The sequence below is a fragment of the Catharus ustulatus genome, chromosome 1 (genome assembly GCF_009819885.2).
Source record: "Catharus ustulatus isolate bCatUst1 chromosome 1, bCatUst1.pri.v2, whole genome shotgun sequence".
NCBI lineage: Eukaryota > Metazoa > Chordata > Aves > Passeriformes > Turdidae > Catharus > Catharus ustulatus.
In genome coordinates this window covers 75591178-75616029 of record NC_046221.1, presented here as the reverse complement: position 1 = coordinate 75616029, position 24852 = coordinate 75591178, and the positions used below count along the sequence as shown (strand labels likewise).

At 36.9% G+C, this 24852-nt stretch overlaps 1 long non-coding RNA gene across 7 annotated transcripts in view; it reads right to left on the bottom strand.

Annotated features, from left to right (window-relative positions):
* Positions 1-425: 425 nt before the first annotated feature.
* The window catches only part of LOC117007262, a 58730-nt gene continuing 34303 nt past the window's right edge, over positions 426-24852 (bottom strand). For all 7 annotated transcript variants that reach the window (XR_004420108.1, XR_004420109.1, XR_004420110.1 and 4 more), the window contains one exon: positions 426-1129. This is a non-coding gene — a long non-coding RNA (uncharacterized LOC117007262). The remainder of the gene's footprint in view (positions 1130-24852) is intronic.

Here is a 24852-nt window from a genome sequence, read left to right as displayed (position 1 = left end):
TTGGGAAGGAGAAGACCATATGTGATCTTTGCCTTGACCAAAGTATTACACTATCAGAAGCAATTACTTTGTCATTATATTTTAAAAGAAGGATTTTTTTTTCCTATGAATCACTTGACCGTGAGGTTAGTTATTCATTGTTGCCCTAATTAAATCTGTATTTCCCATTCTTACTCAAATAATTTTTTTGGTTGTCTTTCAAGTTGGCTTTACATTCTGTTTCAGTGACATGTATACATCAGGGGCTGTGGGCAAAAATACCTTCTCATACCAAAACTAGAATAAATTATTATGTTTAGGAATGTATATGCACTTTAGTATGTTTATTTTTAAGAAATTGCCCGAGTATGACAGTGGATTATGGATGTAATTTGACTTCACATATGTTAAAGAAAATGGCAGGCTAAGTTTTAAGTATTTCCACACAAATCTTTTATTTCAACCTGAAGGAGAGAAACATGTGTTAGGTTTCACATTGACACATGTATTTGTAATATGGAATATTATTTGACTAGATAAAATCTGTTGGTTTTCAAGTTTTTCTGCAAGTTGCAGAGAATGAAAGAATCTGTGGTGTCTTGACCTTGACTGGCTGCCAGATGCACACCCAGCAGCTCCCTCACCCCCTTTCTTCAACAGGACAGGGGGAGAAAATGAGATGGAAAAGCTGGAGTGTCAAGATAAAGATGGGGTGGTCACTTAGCAATTTACTGTTGTGGACAGAACAGATTAAATCTGGGGGAAATTAACTGATTGAAAAATAATTTATAGTTTGATGGTGAGAAACAGACAAGAAGAGACAAATACTAAAAAACAGATAAGAACTAAAGCCCACTCCCTGCTCTTCCCCAGGTTAGTTTCACTCCCTCATCTCCAACTCCTATACATCCTCTTTCCCAAGTAGTTGAAAGGGATGAGGAGTGAGGGGCTGCAGTCAACTTCTTTCTGATGTTTCTTCCTCCACACACTTTTCTCCTGTTCCACTGTGAGACTTTCCCTGGGTTGCAGTCCTTCATGGTCCAGCCTGGACTCTTCACAGGCTGCAGTTCCTTCAGGAATATCCATGTGCTGTGGAGTAGACTGTGCAAATTTAAAACAAACAAACAAAAAAACAAACACCCAAAACCAACTGCAAACAAAGCAAAGGAACAAAATCAAAGGAGAAAAAAACAGAAAGCATGTGGCTCAGGTATGGGGAAAGAGGTAAAAGAAAGTACAGTAATTTCATTATTACAAACTGCACAGATTATAAACCACACTTCTGGGGTGTCAGCAACGTTTTATTTTTCCTCCATAAATAAACCGCACAAGATTGTAAGCCGCACTGTCGTTCACAGAGAGGATCCGTGTGCAACTTTCACAAAGAGGTCAATTAGTAACAGAATCATCGAATGCGGGATTTACTGGTTCGGGGCCGTGCGGGCTCAGCCTGGCCTCCCTGCCACTGCCGTGGAACTGCCCCGGTCCAGCTCGGTTCCCCCCTCCCCTGCTGGGGAATGGCCCCGACCCGGCACGGCTCCTCCCTCCCCTGCCGGCCCCACTCCCCCGTGGCCTCTGGGGGCAGCCCTGACCCTGCTTGGGGCCGCGCAGGCTCGGTTTCGCTTGGGGCTGCTGCATGCTCACACTCCCGGTTGGCAAATTTCAGAATTTTTTTCACATATTAGTCACTCCAGAATACAAGCCTCACTTTGAGGTACGGAGCAAAACCTTAATCAAAATGGTGCGGCTTGTAATCGTGAAATTACTGTATTTTCATTTAAAATGAACAAAGAGCATTAAGTGATGGATTTGCTTGCCTCACTGTTTTTTTGTGTTTAAAAAATCACTTAAGTAGCCTCCAAAGTTATTTCTCTAACAGCTCAGTACAAATTAGCAAGTATAATTTTCATTCTTTTCCCTATAATCTTCTATTAAGTAGTTATATGGAAATTTTTCTAGTAAATATTCACATATTTCTTCTCCCTCGCATAATGTACTTTATATTTATTTTAATATAAATATGTTATAATGGTTTAAACTCTTTTTTTATCATTTCTAAAGAACATAGGATAACCAGAAGTTAATGTTGCATACAGTGACCAAAAATATGTAAAGGTAAAACTGGAAACTACAAATTCTGTTATTACCTTTGACTACAGCAGTGATCTCTCTGTATTAATTTATGTCATTAATACAAAGTGTTGTATTAGATCCTTATTGTTGTTTTCAGTCTATTTAGAAAGATCAGAGAAATTTCTAAATACTCCCAGGTTGATATCTAGAAAAAATATGTATTATTAAACTGATCTTAAAATGAAAGGTCTAGAAAAGGCTCCAGATGTCAAAACCACTTCTCTTCAACGGTAGAGATATAAAAATTGTGCTTGCACCCTGTGTTGACTTCATAAACTTGGGCTAGCAGGGAAATCCAAGGAAATATCTTTGCTTTTTTGCTTTCCTCAATAGTTTTTGTAAATTTTCAGATGCACTATATAAATGTCAATGCATTGAAGGCAAAAGGAAAATTTAGCATGCGTACTTTAAAGGAATTTAGGCATGGATTTGCTGGGAGCCTAACTACCCAAGCTTATCAATATCACTACTCATGAGCAAGTAGTAAGGAACAGCAAGAAAACACTGCTAAAGTTGGACTTCAGCTGCAGACGAGCTCTGAAAATTCGACTTTGAAAAATCTGACACGCCAAAGTCCCATTTAACCTTTTCTTTAAGTATGTATTTTTTCCACATGAGGCTGAGAGGATAGTCCAGACACCAGTTTGGGAGATTCTGTCCTCCCAATGCCATTTCAGCAACTTTTAAAGTCAAGCACATGCGCAGTCTTTGAAACAGACCAAAACCTCAAATTCTCATTCTTATCAGTGGGCTATGAAGCATTGAACTAATTTGTGTTAGGAGAACCTATCTTTCCCAGCAACTACTGCCCCTGGGAGCCATCATGCAAAAATGGAGGGTAGGAAAAAATGTTTCTTTGAGCTGAACCTGGACAGCAAAGTGTGTACTAAATGGAGTGAGCCATGATACTCAAAGTGGAGCTTGCCTATTTACCTTCTCATCAGCTGAATGCTTAGCAGCCCATTTCTGGGATTAGTCTATTTATAAAGAAAAAAGAAGAAAAACACTGCATTCAAATGCAGACATAAGGTCTCAGACTTAAACTACAACTGCAATTCCAAAGCAAAGTTGAGAACCTTGGAACAGGTAGCTCTAAGCAGTCTGAATAAGTTTTAAGCCTTTCCTTCAGACACATTATCCAATGTATACATAATCCACAGTACACAAGAAATCACTTTAGACTAATATGATGTCATACAAAGAGGTAGTAGAAAGATAGGTCTTGCAGTAAAATCTGGACTATCTTACACACATGAGCCTCACCTCTGCCAGAAAGGATTTGTCATGCATATTCTTGTGAAAGAATAGACTACTTTCTTCTAATAGAAAGTTGTGAATTATTTGCTGTTAAGAAAAGTAATATAAGAAGATAGTAAAAGAGAAGAAACAGATCTGTGCATTCTTTGTGTTTATAGAATCAATCATGAAACAACATAGGTTGGAAAGGACCTTGATATATCACCCAGTCCAACATTCTGTGGGAAAGGAAGCCTAGATTAAATTACCTAAAACCCTGTTCAATCACATCTTGGGAAACTTCTCCGTGATGGGGACTGTCACAAGCAGTGGTTCCAGGGAATGACTGTTTTCACTGTAAAAAGCTCCTTTCTTATATTGAGATTAAGCCTTTCCCAGTACAGCTCTTACCCACTGCCATTTGCATTTCTCATGGTCCCTTGTGAAGAAGGAGCCTCTGTCATCTTTGTAGTCATCTTAAAACTAGTGGAATACTGTGATTAGCTCCCCACTGAACCCTCTCTCCTCAGGCAGAAAAGATTTAACTCCTTCCATCTTTCCTCCTAGGGCAGGTTGTCCAGCCTTTGATCACCTTCATGGCCCACCTTTGAACCCTGTCCAGTCTGTCTGCATCTTTCTTCACTAGTGAGGATCAAAACTGGGCACAGTAGTCCAGGTGCAGCCCCACAACTGCTGTGCAGAACTGGTTTACATAGCAGACATCATTATAAACACGTTTCCAGCCATTTGAGTCCCTGTGTTGATGTGAACCTGAATTTGCACCATTCTTGTTCACTCTGATGAGGAATTTGGTGCTTTTGTTTTTGTGTTTCTTCACTGCAATAATTAGATTTTGGATCCAACTGGGATTATCACATTGCACTTCTGTACTTTAAAGGTGCAATATTGGAAAATTACCAGACCATAAGAGAAGATGAGACTTACAAGAAGTCCTATTTGCAATTATATTAACTTCTGTGATGCACTGGAAATTAAGAAACTTTTCTTGATGCAGAACTGCCTGTCTTGGGTTTTTTGAGACACTGGGTTTTTCTCACTGTGAGAAGCTCAGCTACCCAAACACTTTGTTGCATGTTAACAATTCTGCTTGGTCTTTTTCATTGCTAGATTGCCTTTTAAAATACCCACAGAGCAGCCATAATGCCACTGCCAAGTTAATCTAGAGGGGTCTCCAGCCATCACCATCAGTAACTGAATTGCTGTAGAATAGAGAATACATTTTTGTCCCCTACTAAAATTGAATACACCTGACTCTATTTCTCAGGTACCTAACACCTCTAGTGAATAACTGTATTTGTCTATCTGCACAAAGATGTGCATAAATGCACATACACAAGTTAGTTCATGATAATCTCTAATTTTCAGACATCTGCCATAATGATCCCGGATCCCCAACAGCTTCTGAAGTTTGTTTCAGTTTAGGTAGTGTTCAGTTTATTGAAGAAACAAACACAGTCTGAACTTTACGTTCCTCTGGAGTCTGCAAAAGGCAGCTGCAGCTTTCAGATGTTCAGTACTTCCTGCTATGGGGCCCGATTCCCTCCTGAGACCTGCACATGAATAACAACTCAACCTCTGTAAACAATTGTTTCTTCTACAAAAATAAAGAAAAGATAGGATCAGCCTTAGGGGTGCAGTGGTCTTGAACAGAAAGATACTCCTGCAGAAAATGCAACCCAACAGCAGAGATCAGAACAATGCCTTCAACTTTCTCCACTTCCTGTACCTTCATATCTCATTGTGATTATATAGAACTCTTCATATTTTTGAAAGCTGTATCCTCGCTGCAGAGACCTCCTATCACACATTTCTAAGATCAAGGATACAGGAAAGTGGTTTTGACAGTACATTGTTGTAAGAGCCTTTGTACTTTTCTGTAGAATATCCAATTGATCTACACACCGCAAAGTTATCCTGGCTGATGAGTGAAGTGTTGAGGAGTTAGCCCTAATTCATCTCTCTCGACTTACGCAGATAACCTGGGCCCAGAACTTTACCTTCCTCACTCCTATCTTGACAGACTTCTCTGATGTGCTTGAATGAGACGCTTGGCCTCTCTTTGTAGTAAAAAGGAAGTGTAACTTCAATTTTCTGAATCTTTCAGTATTGTTGAGTTGGAAAATAGGAGATTAAGATACCTAAATTTTATTTTATTTTCCTCAGGTAAGTGTTTCAAGTAAAGAGGATTAAATGAAATCTTTGGAGCAAAGCAGTGATGGAGATTCTAACTGTTCAGTACTCAGTGCCAGCTAATAGCCTCTGTTACGTAGAATAAAATGCTTTTGAAGTTTTCTTCAGACTTCTCAAGCTCTTAACAATGATCTTCCTAAAGCAAATTCAGCTCCCAAGACTGAGCAACCGGGTTGGCCAAGCCCTTATGAGAAACCATACCTCTGTCACACAGTCCTTGCCAGTCCTGCACCCTCAAAAGCCCTTCTGGGTGTCTTCTTATATCCCCATGGCAAACCTAATTGTTGTTTTGGATGTTGAGGATAGTGGAGATGTATTCTGGAGGGATGTCATTACACAAATAATTTACCTTGAATCTTTACTTTTGGGCAATTTTCCAGATACTAAACTATTCGAGTTGAAAGTTCTGCTACAACTAGGAGAGTTAAATGGTGGGTAGTGAAAAAGACAGGTACCTAAATGTGCTGTGAAACGGAACTGTAACCAGCAGACAGCACGGAGGTAGAAGCTCATCAAGAAGATGTAGCTTCATTTGGCATTCCTCATCCTTACGATTTTTTATAAAAATGAAAATGAAAACTGTCTAACCTTCACATGTAACATTTCTTTAAATGTGCCTTTCATTTTTCTTCTTTTTTTCTTAAAGTAATTTGTATAAGTTTCTAGACATTAATTTAATTTGATTCAACAGTGCTATGTTTGCATGGGAATCACAGAATCATAGTAAATTAAGTCCCAAGGGGTCATCTAATACATCTTATTGCCCAAAGGCAAGATCAACTATGAGTAAACTACTCTTGACAGATTTTTGTCTCACCAGTTCTTGAAAGCTTACAGTGGCAGAAGTTTGCACGTTCTCCCTTGGCAGTGTACATTAGTGCTCTGCTATGCCTATAGCTGAAAAGGTTTCTCCCAACTGCCAACCCAAATCTTCCTTGCTGTCATTTAAACCCATTGCTTCCTGTTCTATCTGTGAGGAATAAATAGAAAGCTTATTCCATTCAAAATTTTTTTGGGTTCTGAAAATTATAGTTTTACTCTGTCTGAATATTCTCCAGATAAGCAGCATATCTGTTAATCTCGGCAGTTATGATGCCTTCTACTTCTTCACACATTATCAGACTACCTTTTCTCAGAAAACCTAATCAGATTGCCGGATATTTTTTTCTTCTTGACAAATCTGTGCTGGTTCTAACTTCCCTAATTATTTTTAGAGTGTTAAAACCAGATTATTGTTTGTTCAGTTGGTTTGTTGTTAGCAGTTTTTTAATATAATGATTTTTATGTCTATCTATATGTATATATAATCTGTATTTATCTATATCTTTATGTTCCTAGGATCTCGGAAAGCATGATCCATAATTTCCTGGTTCGTGCTTCCTCCTACCTCTCCTTTTACAGATCAGTAGTCCGCTTTATCCGAGTGTCCTGAAAATGTACCTTTTCTCCAAATGCTCTCATAGATAAGTGCAATACTGTTTGAGTATGTTTCAGATACTCTTTAGGGGTTCTAGACTAAATTTTCTTTTGTTCAATTTAGTTTCAGCAAAACTTCTACGAGGAGTCTCTAAGCAGTTCGTCTGTACTGAACTGAGTTCTTATCCTGCTGTGAATGAGGCTAGTCAGACATCTGATCACAACTAATGTTTTTTTAGTGAAGCCTAGAAACAAAACCTCTCACATCTCAGATCTTCCATCATTCTTACTTTCACTCCTCAATAATGTTAACTCTCCTGAAAAAAACAAGTAATCTCTTCCTTCTAATGAGATGCTAACTATCTCAGCTAGGAATGAACATTTTCCTCATTGTGCATAGAAATCTCTGTGCTGATTTTTAAGATATATGAGTTTAATAAGTTGATACTGAAAATCTGAACTGCCTCTTATGCTTGCTGACTACCAAATGTTCTAAATGTCCCCAGACAATATAGCCACCTTTCTTCTGACAGCTTGTATAATATATGAAATATTAGCCATAGAAAGAACCAAGTTACATAAAAAATTATTTTACAGCATAGAAATGAACCAAATTAAAACTCAAGTAAAAAAAGAGGTATTTGAACACTGTGTTCACTTCAACATTTGTATCAGCAGCCACCTGTCTTTTCTGATGTGCCTGAAGCTCTGAAAGGTTCCCTGTTCTGTTGCAGTGGAATATCATGCAAAGTAATCAGCTGGTGCTTTAGTCATCTCACATCTCAACGAGGGACTGTGAATGAGAACCTTACGGATCATGGGAATCAATCTGACTAGAAGACCAGAGTTGTCTTCCTTTTCCAAGAATAATGGACTCAAACTTCTGCTGACAAAAACCCTGGGAAACGAAGCAGCAAACCCTCTGTGAGATTGAGGGAAACATGGCCTTTGGTCTGACCAAAACATGAAGTTCACCTTTTTTTAATCATACCTTTTTATTCCTCCTCAAAGTACTATCTGGTCTCTATCGGACCCAGGGCCAGAGAAAACAGGCATAGTGTTTATTCCTGAAGACAATTTTGAAATAATAATTTTACCTTTCTGTCTATTTGTGTTTCTTCCTGATCTCACCAGAAAGATGCATTATACTAATCCAATATTATTTATCCCGTCCAGTTCTTGGAAAGGGCTTAAGTCAGAAGACAGAAAGGAAAAATTTTCAATCATTTTTGGTCTATTCATACTGCTTTGTTTTCCCAAGCCTCCTTATGAAAAATGCCTTTAGTTCTTTTTTAAAAAAATACAAGCAGGCTTGTACAGCCTGATTTAAAATAAAATTTTCAAACAAAAGTTCACAAGGATGAACTCCTATTTAGGAGGGGAATTTCATCAAAGCAGCGTTCTCAGATATTAATTATGTGACTTATTGAAAAACACTTCTTTGAAATCTGACAGTGTTTATGCAGAATTGCTTTCCTCAGTGGATGGGTCATATCTTAAATATTTACATTCTGTCTACTTTGTGTTAATCTAGGATAAACACAGTGTGTGGTACAAGTCTTAATTTTATTTTATTTTTTCTGTGTTCAAAGACCTGAAGAATTCACTAAAGATTTATTTTCTGGGAGTAAAGACCTGCTTTTCATCATCTGATTACTCAGGTCCCATAAAAAATTTAATGCATGACAGAATCTCAACTCCTAATCTGTGTTGGCAAGGTAGAGTCCAAATAACATAAACCAGGGTTATTTGGTGTTTTTCAATGAAACCTAAGTGGTCTATATTAATTATACATAAACTAGTATGCCAAGACATCAATGATACTGAAAACTTGCTGCAGCAAAAAAGATTTTAGAGAGAGGGGCATTCAAATTCGCTGCCAGGGTTGAGCACTCCAGAGTAGATTGGAGTGATTCTGTGGATATACTGTCTCATATATAAAAAAGGCAAGATTTGTAAAATTATTTTTCCAAAACCAATTAAACACAGTGAGTTTGAAAATTGCTGACAAGTGCTGAAGTTTGATGGTCTCCATTCTTCTGGTGCACTTTAAAAAGCTGACCATGAAAAGATTTAAATAACAGCTTGTTCAGTGTTCAGTCCTATCTATGCTCAGCCAGTCAATCAAATTTCAGTTGGTGGCCAAACTGTGAAGCAGAAACTGGATGATGTGTGGTATCAGCAAAATCAAGATGGAATTGATGGTATTATAAGGATATGGAGAAATAAGGATCTTGGATTTAGGGAATAAAAGGAGATGAAAGAAGAAGTAGATCTGAACTTAGACACTGTTGAATAGGAAAGGGTTTAGAAAGGCATAGAATCAGTCATGCAATGAAAGGGAGATCTGAAGGAGTGAGAAATAAAAAAAATATAGAAAATTATAACTGATTAAAAAAAAAGAAAAAAAGAGGGAACATCAGAGAAAGTTCTGATACAATCTAGGATAAAAGGACATAGAAGAGTCATATAAGCTGTAGTAATTCTGGTAATTATGGAGATATTATAGTCACCTGGCACACATTCTGTGAGGTAAATTAACAAATAAATTCTTAGAAGGTATCTGTAAATACTGTATTTTCCCTCAAGATATTTCCAGTTTTAAGAAGTCATAAAATATTTCTGTTCTTTGGGTGCATTATCCATCATGAAAGTGTAGTATTTTTAAAGTTCACAGAAAACATAATTTCAAATGTATGCAGTTCTAGATTTATATGAAAAGAAGAATTTTAACCCAATTTCTGAGTTAACAAGTTCAAAGGTCACCCACAAAAGGTCCTGAAGACCGAGGAAAGGAAGACCATTTAAACAACTGCTTGTATGAAATTGGCATGGGGAGTAGGGTCATGCTGATGGCTTATGATGTATGTCTGTTCCAGCACATGCTTATATAATAGTTTATACACTAGCTATCCAATTAAAACCAACAAGAATACACAAATTATAATACTTGGTTTTTTATATGAACATAGGAGAATACTACTCACTGGATATGTAAAATCCATCTTAATTAATCATCATTTCTTCTTATTTCAGGTTAATAATCAAGTGAGGCATCACTTGATTTGACCATTGTTTTATATACCTATGATATTTTCAGTGGCCCTCTTCCTGACTTGAGTCTTGATTTTATTTAGAGCTATACAGAATGCAATGCCTGCAACAAAGCATTTCCAATTTAATTGGAAGATAAAGGGATAAAGAAAGCTAAAGTGATCATAGTGTATATTTGGGACAGGAGTTGAAATAATTCCAGTATCCTGAATTCACAATTGCAAACTAATGTTACCTGTGCTGTCTTGCATAAATCTTTGCATTGGATACATTTATTCTTTCAGTTGTTCAGTGTAAAATCCTGTCCTTCTGCACTGGTGACACTCAAAAGGTTTTCTTCTTTCTCTGAGAGATATTTCCAGGATGTCAGGAATGGAAATTGAAGCAGCAAAAATGTTTTTGCACACATCATTGCTGCTCAGTCATTTTAGCTCCTGACCTCACCCTACTCAATTAAGAAATCCTTGGAGCCTCAAGATAGCATCTGACTTGAGAAGTACTGGGTGCTTTCTGCTTCATTTGCTGTTCATAGTGCCTTAACAGGAGAGTATGCTTCACAAATTAGGAAGGCTGTGGAGACTGTTCTTGTGTGTCCATATGCACACAGACTTCACATACCCATGCCCATGCACATATTCGAGTACATGTAAATACATATGCTGCGGCTGAATTCAGTCTGTATCTCTACAGCTTGATAAGGACACAAACAGTTTATGTAATTTCTTAGAACTAAAGGCAGAGGCACAATAAATTCTGTGTTTATGCACTTAGGTGTAAAAATATGTTTTAATGCACGGAGATATATCTGAATGAGTAACGTATTTTCATATGTACGTGGGTGTGTGTCTAAATGCATGTGTATGCACTTTCTAGACATCTCTAGCTGATGGTGTTAGGTTCCAGCAGACACTTTAAGATTTGAAAGAATGTGACTAAGCACAGAAATAACTTAGATGTAAAACTCACTTGGGGAGGGAAGAGGGATTTTTAAGTTTTTTAATAGCTAAAAATGGGCTCTGATAAATGAATGGAGTTATGCTGTGAGTAAGGGAAGAGTGAGCTGAATATAATTCCAAGCCACATGGCAGACAATGTGCATCCCACAGAGGAAAATGGTAACATTGAAAGGCTACAGCATTTTTATCTTACCTAGCAATTATCTGTTTTCAGACTTCATGTTACTAATTTCTTTTTCCCCTAGTCTCTTACAATGGATAAAAACTCAAAACAAATGCTATCTCCTTTGACCACATAATTTTCTTCAAGAGCATTACACAGGGTAAAGGGTAAAAAGAGTTAGTTCCTCAGAGATAATATCAGAATACTGCAAACAGAAACACCACTTTCACATTTTCATGTAAGGTTTTCTTCCTCAGTGTGGCAGCAACTTGGTAGAATACAGTGATGGCAGGAGGGAAGGAGGGAATGTGTGCCCCCATGTTTGCAGCAGGCTGGCCTCTTGCTGGATAGGTGAGCTGCCAAAGGTTGATCACAGAGAGCAGAAGTGCAAGTGACTATGCAATTGCAACCCTACTGCACTAATGAGAACCCAAAGGCCACCTTGCCTGGAAACTTGCAATTATTACTGCTGGATCTGGCCCCAAAAATGCTGCTGACACAATATACTTTAAATTACATGTTTATGTTCCAGGAAATTTTTCTTCTGGAGAAAGCACTGAACTAACCTTCAGACCATAAACCCACGTCCTCTTGCCCTTAATAGTGATGGAATTGATCCCCAGAAACCTTTTTAATCTTACTGTTCATCTCACATTTTACCCTTTCTCCATTTGAGAGCAATGGGATAACAGAGAGGAGTTGGAGAAGATTGGAAGTGACACTGCTGGTAAATAACTGTGATTTTTAAGAAATTAGTTGTGAAGAAAAAAAGAAAAATTCTACTGAAAAGGAACAACACACCTTTCTGTTTTCTTTTGTACTGAAGGAAAACCATAGCAGTCTCAGCCTTGAATATCCTAAGACAATAGCTGAGTACAGTGCTACTTCACCAGCAGAATAATTTTTTTCCTGAGCCCTAAAGTACACAAATTCCTTCCTTTCCTTTCCTTTCCTTTCCTTTCCTTCCCTTCCCTTCCCTTCCCTTCCCTTCCCTTCCCTTCCCTTCCCTTCCCTTCCCTTCCCTTCCCTTCCCTTCCCTTCCCTTCCCTTCCCTTCCCTTCCCTTCCCTTCCCTTCCCTTCCCTTCCCTTCCCTTCCCTTCCCTTCCCTTCCCTTCCCTTCCCTTCCCTTCCCTTCCCTTCCCTTCCCTTCCCTTCCCTTCCCTTCCCTTCCCTTCCCTTCCCTTCCCTTCCCTTCCCTTCCCTTCCCTTCCCTTCCCTTCCCTTCCCTTCCCTTCCCTTCCCTTCCCTTCCCTTCCCTTCCCTTCCCTTTCCCTTCCCTTCCCTTCCCTTCCCTTCCCGGAACTTCCCTTCCCTTCAACATGACAAGTTGGCAACATTGCAATATTTCAGCAACCACTATCAAATTCGCTTATTGTGCCTAATTTTTAAGTGCTTATTAGTGGTTTTTTTTTCCAGGCACTTCCCAAGTTTCCATTCCTAGGGGTGGATCAGGAAGAAAATAAGTTGCATACTCTTGTTCTTTATGAATAATTTGAAATTGACTTGACTCTTAAGGGAAGTGTATCCTCAGATAAATATCACACTTTTTTTCTTCTAACCTCCTATTACTTTTGGAATTATAAATTAATTCTGTCTGTCTCTGATTCTGAGCAGTAAAATCAAGAAAAGAAAGATGAGATCCTTGAATTCAGAGACATATTTATGGTAAAACTAGGAAAAACTGGAGATAATAAAGCTTTTTTTGCTACCCTAGTTGCTAAATATAAGCTCACACCAGTGCTCTCTTGGAGTAAAAGTTGGTTACATCTGAAAACTGTAAGTAGCAGTGATGTACATAGAATCACCATAAGAATGGTATGCACAGCTATTAGGGAGTACTGTCCTAGCTAATTAGGCTTCCTTCTCATTTGGGCTAATTAACTGGCACTCTGAATTTATGTCCCTAAGCCATTTCCAGCTCTAGATCAAACTTTTGAAGCCAGTTTGGAGAATTCTGCCCCATAGTATGTTGCACAGCTTAAGTACTGCTTGCAACACCAAAGTATACATCCAGATGCCATCTCCTTGCTCCTCTGCTTTGAACAGTCCTTTGGGGGGTTTTTGAAAACCCATACTTGGGAATGCTGCAGGAAATCAATGGAACCACCTGCTTGGCTGTCTCTGTGGACAGAGCCTCACACAAGGTGTGCTACTAAAATGTAAATAATAAATAAGATTATTTCCCTGTGGACTCAGTTGTATGACCTACTAATGTAAAAGACTCTCTTGGAAGGCACAGTTGCAGTTCAAAACTAATCTTAGCTAATACTGGAAGGTTTTCAGGGTTTTTTTTTTGGACCCAAATTTAGCTTTGTCATCAATTAACTGGTATCTTTAAAATGCTTAAAGGAAGAGCTGTATCAGAGAAAAGACTTGAAACAGACGAAAGTGGATATCAAGAAAAATGTGTATCTGTGTACATGAACATACATATATTTATACATGTGTCCATAAACTATAGGAAACATCTGTAAAACCAAGCTACAAATTGCAAGTTTGGCCTGTGTGACTCCTGTTAAGGACAATCTTTCCAGTGGAATAAATGGTGCAGTAGCAAAAGCACTTCTCTAACGCCTGCTTACCTATAGCCCTGAGGGAAGCAGAATCTTCACAGACTGTCTATATGAGTAAAGAGAAGCTGACTTGTCCAGTTGTGCTTTTATTATTTTGTAGAAGAGGTTTCTTGGACTAGCTGACAAATTGTGGAAGGGTATATAGAAAGATTCATTTAGGCCAAGAAAAATTTCTTTAAAGGAGATACATTTAAGTTCCCCTACCACAAAAAGAAAATATAGGCATAAAAAAAATGTTAAAAAATGCAGAAGTAGAGACATATTAAAAAAAAAAAGAAAAAAAAAAGGAAAAAAAAAAAAAGAAAAAAAACTGCAAAAGGATTTTACCTTTGAAAGTTTTTATCTCTTTTCCATACCAGTTGCTAAGATCTATCAAAATAAAAAGCAGACTGTGTTTGACATCAGAATGGGTGAAATCCTGCTCTAAATTGTTGCCCAAATTTCAGTGAAATCTTTGGCAGTGTCATCTGCATTCAAGTAATAGTACATAATCAGTAGAGAATAAGTAAACTTTCAAAAGTATTTATGAGGTCCTTTTGAATTCTTGTCTTCTGTCCTTTAAAATGTCAGGTAATGTTGTGGAAACCAACATCACTGTTTCACTGAGGCTCTAAGCAATGCTTTATTTCTTGTCTTTTAGTTTTAATGAGAGCGTGCTGCTTGTTGCTAATAGAGCTGAGTAAACAATCTATGTACATTTTATTCAATTACTTCAGTTCTTTTTCTTCTTATGGTAATTACCTATGAGGGGCCAATGATTGCTACCATTTGTTTGTTCCTCCCAACTACTTGCTGATTATTCTGCACAAGCAACTTGTAGCTTGTGTTATTGCAAACTGACTGCTTGCAAGTACTCCTTTGGGTATCAGTGTTTGGTTGCCTCAAGCCAAGGTACTTGCTTCTTTTCCGTGATTGGATGATCTACTTTGTCACAAAACACACTCTATTTAATGAATTTATAGCATCGTCCTGCAACGTGCTCTCTAGACCGACAATGTGGAGCTACATCATGGCGATTGAAACCTACGTATTAAATACAATCTTTCTCATGAAAAAATAAATCCTGATAAATACAGTTATTCCAAAGTTGATACACCACTCTCTGTCCAGGCATTTATTTAATTTTGCTGTTGACTTTAACAATTAGAAGTGTTTCTTTTACGAGGTTCCTGTCAAGACAATTTCAATTGTCATTAGGGACTGCAAATTAATTAATAATAAGACATTTAGCATTTGGCTTTTTCTTTACTGGATTGTAATGTTTCGTCTTAGTCCCTGGATTCACTTTACATGGAAATTGCAATGGAGAAACAACTATGATTTGCATCAGAGTAAATACATTTCTGAAAGTCTTTTCAGGGCTGCTATTGTAGTAAATCTCTTCCCAGTCTTCTACTTATCGTAAACAACTTAATTTTTTACTATCGGTATGATTAATAATTGTGTAGGACTTTCCGTGAAACAACATTCTGAACTATGGAAGGGTAATTTATTCCAAAATCACTAACCCATTTTTAAACTACTTTGAGACTGAGTCATATCTGAAATAAATTTAAGGCAATCTGGAAGATTTGGATCCTTAGGAGAGCACCTTGTGCAATCTGGCAGAACTGTGTATAAGTTGCCACTGTCAAGGTCACTTCTTTAGAGTCAGCACCATTTGAAACAGGTGGCTGTTGATCTTGTCTGATAATACAGCATATAATTCCACATAGATGTTTAATCTAATCTACCATGAAATCCTAGCAGTAATTAAGACATAGACTTGAACCTTTTTCCCAGAGCTCATTTTTGTGGGTCAAATCTGGTTATTGGTTGAATAAATTTATTTCAGTTCACCTCAGTTTCTTGTGTTTCTCATTATTTCATTACCCTGCTACCTAGTATTGAGGTTCCTATTTCGCTTAGAATTAGCAGGTCTGTCCTCTTAGTAATGGACTGTGCTGTCAGAAGGTAAGGGAGGGCACAAGGGGAGTTTCTGAGGAGTGGCTTGTGGGGTTACAATTCACCCCTGCACTGGATACTCTGTAGTGGATGCAACAGAAACAAATCTATCAAGATACAGAAATTACAAAATCCACAGACAGATTATGACGCAAGACCATGGTAACTCAAAATTCTTTTACAAGGGACTATCAGCTAAATAACACCATGTGAAATAATCTGTCCTGTCATAAGATCTAAGGAAAAGACAGTAAGATAAATAAATATCTTACAAACTTTTACAATTAGTACTTGCCATGTTTTCTACTTCATACCCAAGGAGCTATTTAAGTCCAGTTCTGGTTTCTGTTTCCAGGTTGGAACTCTTCTATACTGTAAGAGTGACTAGAGTATTTACCTTCTGACTTCAGTGTCTTAAGCTGTGAAAATCATATTTGTCTTTATTATTTTTTAAGATGATTGTGGACTAATGAATGAAACAATTCATAAGTCACTGACTTTTTTCTACTATTTGACATCCATCTGGACATTCTGCCTGTAGCAAACCTCTGGAGAGGGAACAGATTGTCCTTTTTCATTTAAGAAAATGAAAGGGATTAGGCCAGATTTTTATATTAATTTTCTGCTGTGTTATTTTGAGGTAGAAGGCATGGATTTGAAGTTTAAGAACATAGGAATTTGGATGTTTGAATTATCCATAATAGGAAGTGATTCATAGTATCTGGGATGATCTAAATAAAACATGAATGTGAAGTTCACTTGAAGGAGTTCTTTGTGTTTTAAAAGCTGAACCAAGTATTCCCTTCCCAGAAAGATGTCATCTTGGTCATACATTAAATACCAGAAGCAGTCCAATCAGAATGTCCTTTATCTGATGGATACTAATGAAGAAGAATGAGAGGCTAATGTTGAGCCTCTCTGTGGTGTTGTTTGAAAGAAACAGATATGAACAGAGGCAGCACTTCTGAAGGAACTTTTGATCCCACTAGATTTTAGATGGAAACTTGCCATGTCTTAGATTTCTTTGTCTCTATTACCAGAGATTTCAGTAGCCAGATGGGCAGGGAAAATCTAAGGCTGCATGTGCACTTTTTAAAGGTTAACAATATGTGGCAAAAGATACTGTTACTTACACATTACCTTTGAAGAGGATATAATGTTCATTGACAAAAGACCAAAACGTATTATCATGCATTATGCTTTGCTGTTATGCTCATTATTGCTGTGCTAATTCTTCTCAGGAAGATTTTGATTTTATTTCCAGATGCTGCAAATTGAAGTGGATTGTTGCAGTCAAGAGCTGATTTTCCAAGTTTCTTATTTTGTTTTGAACCCTCATCAAGCACCATCTCACCAGACATACTAGGAGTATAACACAATTCAGCTGGCAGATCAAATGAACCTGGGTTGTCATGTTGTAAGTTGCAAAATGTAAGGAGTCTCATCTTCAAAAAGACAAAAATATAAAACTCAATAATCAGATTGTACACCTCTCAATAACCATAAAGACTGACTTAAGTTGTCTACTATAGTGGGGAGTTGTGTATGATTATCTCCTACCTTTGGCTTTTTAAGTCAAAATTAGATCTAGTGTACCTGTTTATTATGCTATTATCTATCCTGAAACAAGGACAAAAAAAAATTTAAGAGATGAATGTCCATAATGTCCCTAACTCTTAAGAAACTAGCTGAACCTCAGAACTCTTTGCTGTTTAATTGCTTTTATTACTTTTAACTGAAATAAATTTGTAAACCCTGTTTCTCCAAGAAAGTTTGGAGAGCTTTTTATTATATATATTTATGTGTGGTATATGGGAAAATTATCTAATTTCTTCAGAAAAAGAAGTGTAAGAAAAAGCCTTCACTGTGTAAGAAAAAAAGTTATGGTTTCTTTTTCAACATGAACTGTTAAACATTTTCTTATAAAATGCTGAAATATTTCATGTGAGTTATATTTCAAGTTTATTGCTGACCTCAAGAGGTGGAATACTTAAGTAGATAAAGACCATTCATGAGGCTCTTGTGATAATAGAAAATATGTCCTTCCTCTCCAAGAAAGAGGAGAAATAGAATTATGGAGTGGGAAGTGATATTCAACTAAGGAACCTTCTAAAAAACCCACTCACATAAATTTTCTCTATGCATGCAAAGAAATGCCAAGACATGCAAGGCACAATTCCTGTGAAGTTCTGCAGCTCATCGTAATTTAAGAGAAAACAGTTTTGATAATCTGGTAGGTCATGTACTGAAAATTCAAGACTATGGAAGGGCTGCTTTTGAAATGCTATGGTTTTCATTTACAAGAAACACACAAAGGTGTATCAACTAGGCATTGTCCATGAGTATAGAGAAGATGCAAGAAAAACATGATTTTGTTTTTTTTTACCTGAGGGAGTTGCATTTTTTCATTTTATCTAAAGACTGACAGCTGAGTATAACATGAACCAGAGGCACTCATCTAAAGTCTATTCAAGCCAAGGTAAAGATCTATACAGATCTCAGCTGTGTTCCCCTTGAAGTCTGTAGAAAAGCTCCCAGTGGTACAGACTTGTTGTCAAATCACTTAACTTTAAAACAAATGTGGTGTAAGGAAAAAAGAATACATTAAAAAAAGTGACAGTTGTTTTCAAAACTGAATGGGGCAGCATTGCACTGTCAGTTAAAAAGACAAGAAGCAAGAGATCTTAGCCACTAATTTCTAAGGGGTTTTAAGTATAGTGAGGTATCACTATGTTTTTGTGTAATTGTTTTCTTACGGATGAAACAACTGAACCAGCTTTATAGAGGAATTCCATAGATCCAAATATTGAGCCTTAATACAGCAAAACAACTTATTCCTTTCTTGCCACCCTCTAAGCAAACTTCAGTTAAAATTATGAAACACTAAACTATAAAATCCTGATATATAGCAGTAATAGCACTATCCCTGACTCCAAATGTGGCTAAAATCCTCACAGGACACAGCTGTAGTACACTGTGGATATCTGCTGAGTCTGCATTACATATACCTTCACCTAATCATTTTGTGACATATATTTACTTCACATCATTATTATTATTATTATGCATATTCTGTTGCTATTGCTTCTTCTAGCAGGATGGTTGGTTTCTGGTGCAGACACACTGGGGAATCTGTCTGGGATGAAAACTTACACTTCACTTCAACAACCAGATGGGGCCTCATTTAGTAATGCATTATAAGGCTTACTAAACATGCCTTGTCTTCTTTTCTGAGCAGGGCACTAAGTAAAAATTCAGACAACTTTCCCAATCTTCCATTCAGAATGGTTTTCCCTATTCTATATAGATTTTAATTGGAAAAGGGTCTAGTTAATGCTGCCTCTCTGTGTCTTCTGGTAAGATGCAGGTGCTGAAGGCCAGATTGGGATCTCGCTGTGTTCTAAATTGTGTTACTGAGTGCTAAAATCCCCACTCTTTTTGTTTCCACCTATCAGGAGCAGAACTGATGTTGCAATTCTTGCCTGGCAACAGACTAATCACGAGAACGGAGAGATGGCCATGCCCAAGGCAAAGGGCAGGAACAAGGTGTGTGAGAGGGTTCTAACAAGTCAATTCTTTGAGGAGGATGAGCTCTTTTTACTTGTCAGTTTTATTACCTCTCCTGACAACAGTAACCACAACAATAGCTACCAAAGACATATTATTTACAGAATATCATATCCTTTGAAGGGATACAAGCCTAACCCTGACAGACGATCACCTAAGATATATCTCTTAAGAAATGGGTTGAACCACCTTCAGAAATGAATCATAACAAATCTCTGTCCCTACAGATAAAGTAACAGGCAAAAGGAAAACTTTCTAATTTTATAGAATTTTCTATGGTGTTTGGGTGAATTCAATATTCCGAATTAATTACTAATAACTTCCTTGAAGTTATTTATCAGTATACTCAGTACTTCAAATCTGTGCTGCTTTTGCCAAATATAAGTGAGATCTTTGGGTAGTATAAACTGCATAGCTCCAGTAAAATCTATGAAATTATAATGCTTTACCTTAACTGAGAGTTTGATAGCTGTGAGCAATAAAATAAATTTAAGTCCTCTAACAGAATTGGCTTCGCTCTTATATTCCAGTTTCTGCAATGAAAAGAGTTCCTGTTATGAATTCAGGTTTGGCTCACAGCATGCATTTTATATTGCTCACTTAAATTTGCGGTTCCAATTAATATGTCTTCTGGGTAGCTCATTTGATGCTAAATCTGTGCCCTGTTTCACCTGTATCGATAAACCAATGCTTAAAAAAATAATACATTTTTTTTCTGCCACAACAGGCATTTTGTCTCCTTGTATATGCTAACAAGTCTCGTGATAACCTTGAAGTGTGTCATGGAAAGAAAAATTCACAAATACATTTCTAAACTAGAGGAAGCTGAATTAATTCCAATTTTAGTACAGCTGACCTTTGGTGTTTAAGAGAAAGAAACTTTTGATTTTATTTTTTCCCTTTTGAAAATGATCACTGATCACTGATCCTAAGCAAGTTGAAGTAAAATAAAAGTCCTCCATTGATTAAAGTAATTTCACGATTATAAGCCGCACTTTACAATACGAAGTGTGATAAAAGGTATCTAATCTATTACCACCTGTTGAGGGCAGAGGCAGTGATCCTTATCTCCATGGGAGATATTCTGCTAATGGGCCATCCATTGAAACCAGGCAAGGCATTGCTCTTTATCTTTTCACAACCCATCCTTCCTCCAGCGAGTCATTTTCTGCTAATGGCCCATTGAGTCCCACTGTGTGACTGATAAAATTACTTCATCCCATTGGAAGTTGCTCCAGCCAGGGGGAAGAGCCCAACATTTCTTACCAAAATAAAAACAGAGGTTTTGAGAAACTAAGGTAGCCCCTTTCTCCACTGGACTCCCGAGGAAAACCGGATTTCTCCAAATCACGACTGGACCTTTAGAGGGAAACTGCACCTTCTACAGGAGCACTGCTTCAACTGAATCACATCTGTCACTGCAGGAGGATGCAGCCACCATTTAATGGGACTGCTGCCAACACCCTGTCTGACGGGGCGTCAGGTTGTACTCTGACTTTGTCAGGGTTTGGGGTTTGTTTCTTTGTAGTACTGTATTTCTATTTTAATTTCCCTAGAAAAGAACTGTTATTCCTAATTCCTATATTTTTGCCTGAAAACCCCTTGATTCCAAAATTATAATAATTTGGAGGGAGGGGGTTTACATTCTCCATTTCAAAAAGAAGTTCCTGCCTTTCTCAGCAGACACCTGTCCTCCAAACTAAAACAGCAACTTTTCATTCTTTGTCCATATATAATCCGCACCTCATTATAAGCCGCACTTCGGGTTCAGACAAAAATTTTAGTCAAAATGGTGCGTCTTATAATTGTGAAATTACTGTACATAAATTTGGGTCATTCTTTAAGGACTTAACCACTTGACTCTGAAAATAAGAGTACAAATATTCATAAAATTGTCTATGCAAGTTTTGTCAAAAAAACCCCCCAGATATTTCTGCAAAATAAATCAGTCAATGCATTGTGCTTGACAGATCTTCACATTGCAAATGCTCTTCAGCTACACTAGGGAAAGTAGAAACTCATGGAAAGGTTGCGTTATCTACCCCACCACACAGATAGTTCTGCTCTTTCCAACTCCTGCTCCTCATTTTAAGTGCCGTTAGAAATTGTAATCACCATGATCACTGTATAATTTATCATACTTCACAAAATGTTTAAAACATCCTGTGCCTATTCATAAATACACAGTCCCCAGTTCACAGTTGTTTTTGGTAAAATTTTCTACAAAGACTCCTATATCATCTTTCTTTTCCTCCAATGTTTCTTTCATAAAAAAGTGAAAAGTATTGCTTGTGATGGGCATGAAGTTAACTATCAGATCTGCTTAGCTGTGTGGTAAAGGAGTTGGACATTTCCTCTGACATTTTTCTTGCCTTCAAGAGGATTTAGAAAGGTGAGTTCTTAAGGGAGTCTGAGAATCTTTGGCACTCCTATCCTTTTCAATTTATAGTAGATTACTAAGGCCTGTAAGGTCTTTCAAGAATTCTCACTCTTAATTTTTGATACAGATTTGTTTTCAGTAAGTGTAAGTATGGACTCATTTCATTCTTTGCTAAGCTCAACTTCAATTCTCCCCAGAGAGTCTAATGAAATAACATATTAAGAAAAAAAAGATTAAAAAACTGAAACAAAGCATTACATTTTGACATATTGGAGAATGCAACCCTAAAACTAGAAACTTAAAATATTCATTCCAATTATAACACTAATAATGTGAACAGCTTCCAATAATTTTGTAACTTGCACAATAATCTTGAGCCACCCTCGAGCATAGTTAAAACTGACCCTCCATAGGAGTACTGATTTTCTCAATTTGGAGACAGAATAAATAGAAGAGAAAAGAAAAAGATCTGGAATTTCCTATTATATAACTTAAATTTAAGACAAAGAGCTGACCCCCTATAAATTATATTGCTAATTAAAAAGCTATTAATTTTCTTTGTTCTAGCACAACTCAAACCAAGTGCAAACTTCCCTGATGTGCAGTATGTGACAGGCTTGTACAGATAAAGTTCTGCACAACCTGGAGGAGAATAAACCTAGTAGAAGTGGAGATAACTCCATTCATTTTACCCATTACAATAACAAAGCAAAACACTACTCAAAGTTTATACTGTGAAAAAATTTCACATTTAGCACAGTTCCTTTGTATGCTTAATATCAGTAATGTTATTCAGCTGGACACTGAGACTCACAGTAAGTTTAAACAACGTCTTTTCCTTTCCAAAGTTAACGTTTTGGTAAGCTTTCTTTCTTCTGCTCACCTGTCATCTTTTCATGCTTTTGTCTACTCTATGTTTATCCATTGCTTCTTTTTATTCCATTCTATCTTTATCTCTGCAAACTTTTAACTTTGAGATGTCTTAATCTTTATACAAAGTTTTCTTTATATAAACCAACTGAACATTACCTAAACAGGCAATGCTGCCTTTAAAGGAAACAAACTACAATCTAAGATTATTGAAAGTCACAGAGTGTAGACATGTTAAAGAAACTTAGGATTTGCAAATACTTTTTTTCATTTTCATGTACTCATGCAATGGAAAAAGTTAACATTACTGCATGTAACAGATATGTCCTTTACGCTCCCAAGTGTCTTAATCACACAACTTTATACATATCCTTCATCGCTGGGTTCATTTGTTTGCTTTTTTTTGGCAGTAGCTTTTCTCCTGTCTTTCTTGTAATAATAATAGGAGTTTGTTATGTCCTTCATCCTAGACATTCACAATGCTTCACTGCTGTTCAGCATGGTATATGGTAGTAAAGCAAATTGCATGCCTTTAACAGACTGATGTCACAATTGCTTCGGAGCTCTTAAGAACACGTACCAGGCAAGTATGTAAAACACTACATTTCTGAATTGGTAGTGTTTAGTAGACTTTGTATCTTGTTCCTGGTATGATAAAAAGCAATTTACAAAGTGCAAAGAAGTAACAAACCAAGCCCTACATCTTTGGGTGGATATAGTTGTGTAAAACAAATACTGTACAGTAATTTCATGATTTCCTCTGAGTAAAGCATGGTCTCTCTTTCCCTATGCCCTCCTACCCTCAAGTTATGGGTTTAAGTAAAACATAAATCATTGCTCTTATTTATCCAGATCCCAGTCAGGATTATTCTCCCGCTGTCTTATGCCATTAGGAGTGCTGTGAGAGAAGAACAAATTCCCACTTGTGCTTTCATATCTATCCAGCAAACCCTCCTGAGCTACATCCTTGCATATACTATGAAGTCAGGCATTTGTCTTTTCCACAGGACACTTGCCATGCTGGTGGCTAAGGACATTACAGAGCACAAGGCATTTCATGCTGTGCTATTTCTACTTCCCTCTGGGAGCCATTTTTCTACAGATAATCTGTTTTTTATATTTCATATTATATTCTAGAAAAGTTTACATGTACCACAATGCTCAGAACATTATCCTTAAATAGATACAAGATGTATTTCTGTACAGAAGTTCATTTAAGCACCTGTATTTAAAATAAAATATTACCAAATTCCACTTTTGGAAATAAAAAATAGACTCTACAAACTTAGTGAGGAATAGCAGTGATAGTAATGATGAGTAGGTCAGACTTGCAGAATACTAACCTCAAGAGTACTTTATTAAACAGGTAAATATTTTAGCAATTTTAATAGCTGGATTAATTCTTGAATAGGTCAAAATTAGGGCTTATGTTAATGGGTTTCGGAGAGGATATTTTAAGGGTATTATTCCAAAGGTTGTGAATAAAAATATTATTGTGATACTTCAGGCCTGTGCACCCAGATTCAGGAATTTACACCTAAGGAAAAAAGTCAATAAAATAGAGTCTAGTTCTGAAATGGGAAAACTGCACTTTTAGTACTTACAGGCCTGAAAGTAGGGAGCTAGATCTATGTTTAAAAATAAAGCAATTTCATGTGCTTATAGTTAGAATTTATTTGTCAATTGGTAATTTAAATAAATAATAATAAATTTGTTTGCAAGTGTTTATAAAAAGTGACTCATTGTACCAGAGAAATTGAAAAATGCGTAATTTATCTGATCAGTCATTACCCACACCTAAAAGCTGAATGCTGTAGACTTAATATCAACATCAATCTTTTAATCAGAAACCTAATGAAGACAAACAAACAAAAGCAGGAAAAAAATATTGGGCAAATTCTGATAGCAAACACAAGGGTACTTTGAGTTGTCATAAGTATTCAGTAAGTAATCCCTGTCTAACGTATTTATCCCATTCTTTTCACATTGGATTTAACTTCAGATCTCCAGACCTGCTCAACCACAAGAAGTTTGGGGTGTGTTTAGAGAAACATTACAATAAAGATTGATTTTGTGCAGCAATTAACTATTTTCTAAGGAAAACTTCAAAATTTTGATATCTGGCATCTTATCCCTACAAGTTTTACAGTAAACGAAAGGAAAAATAACTGTAAGGAACATAAAAAGTTCTGGAAAACTAAAAATAGCAATCACACTGCTTTGATATCCTTCAATTTTTCCCTTAGCACGTGTCTATAGTTTGTTTTCTCAGTATTGCAGTAACACTTGCATCATCTTGATGCCTTCAGTCATAGACAGTAATTATTGGTGGAATGTCCTCTAATTCTTTATAGTCAAAGCCTATAATC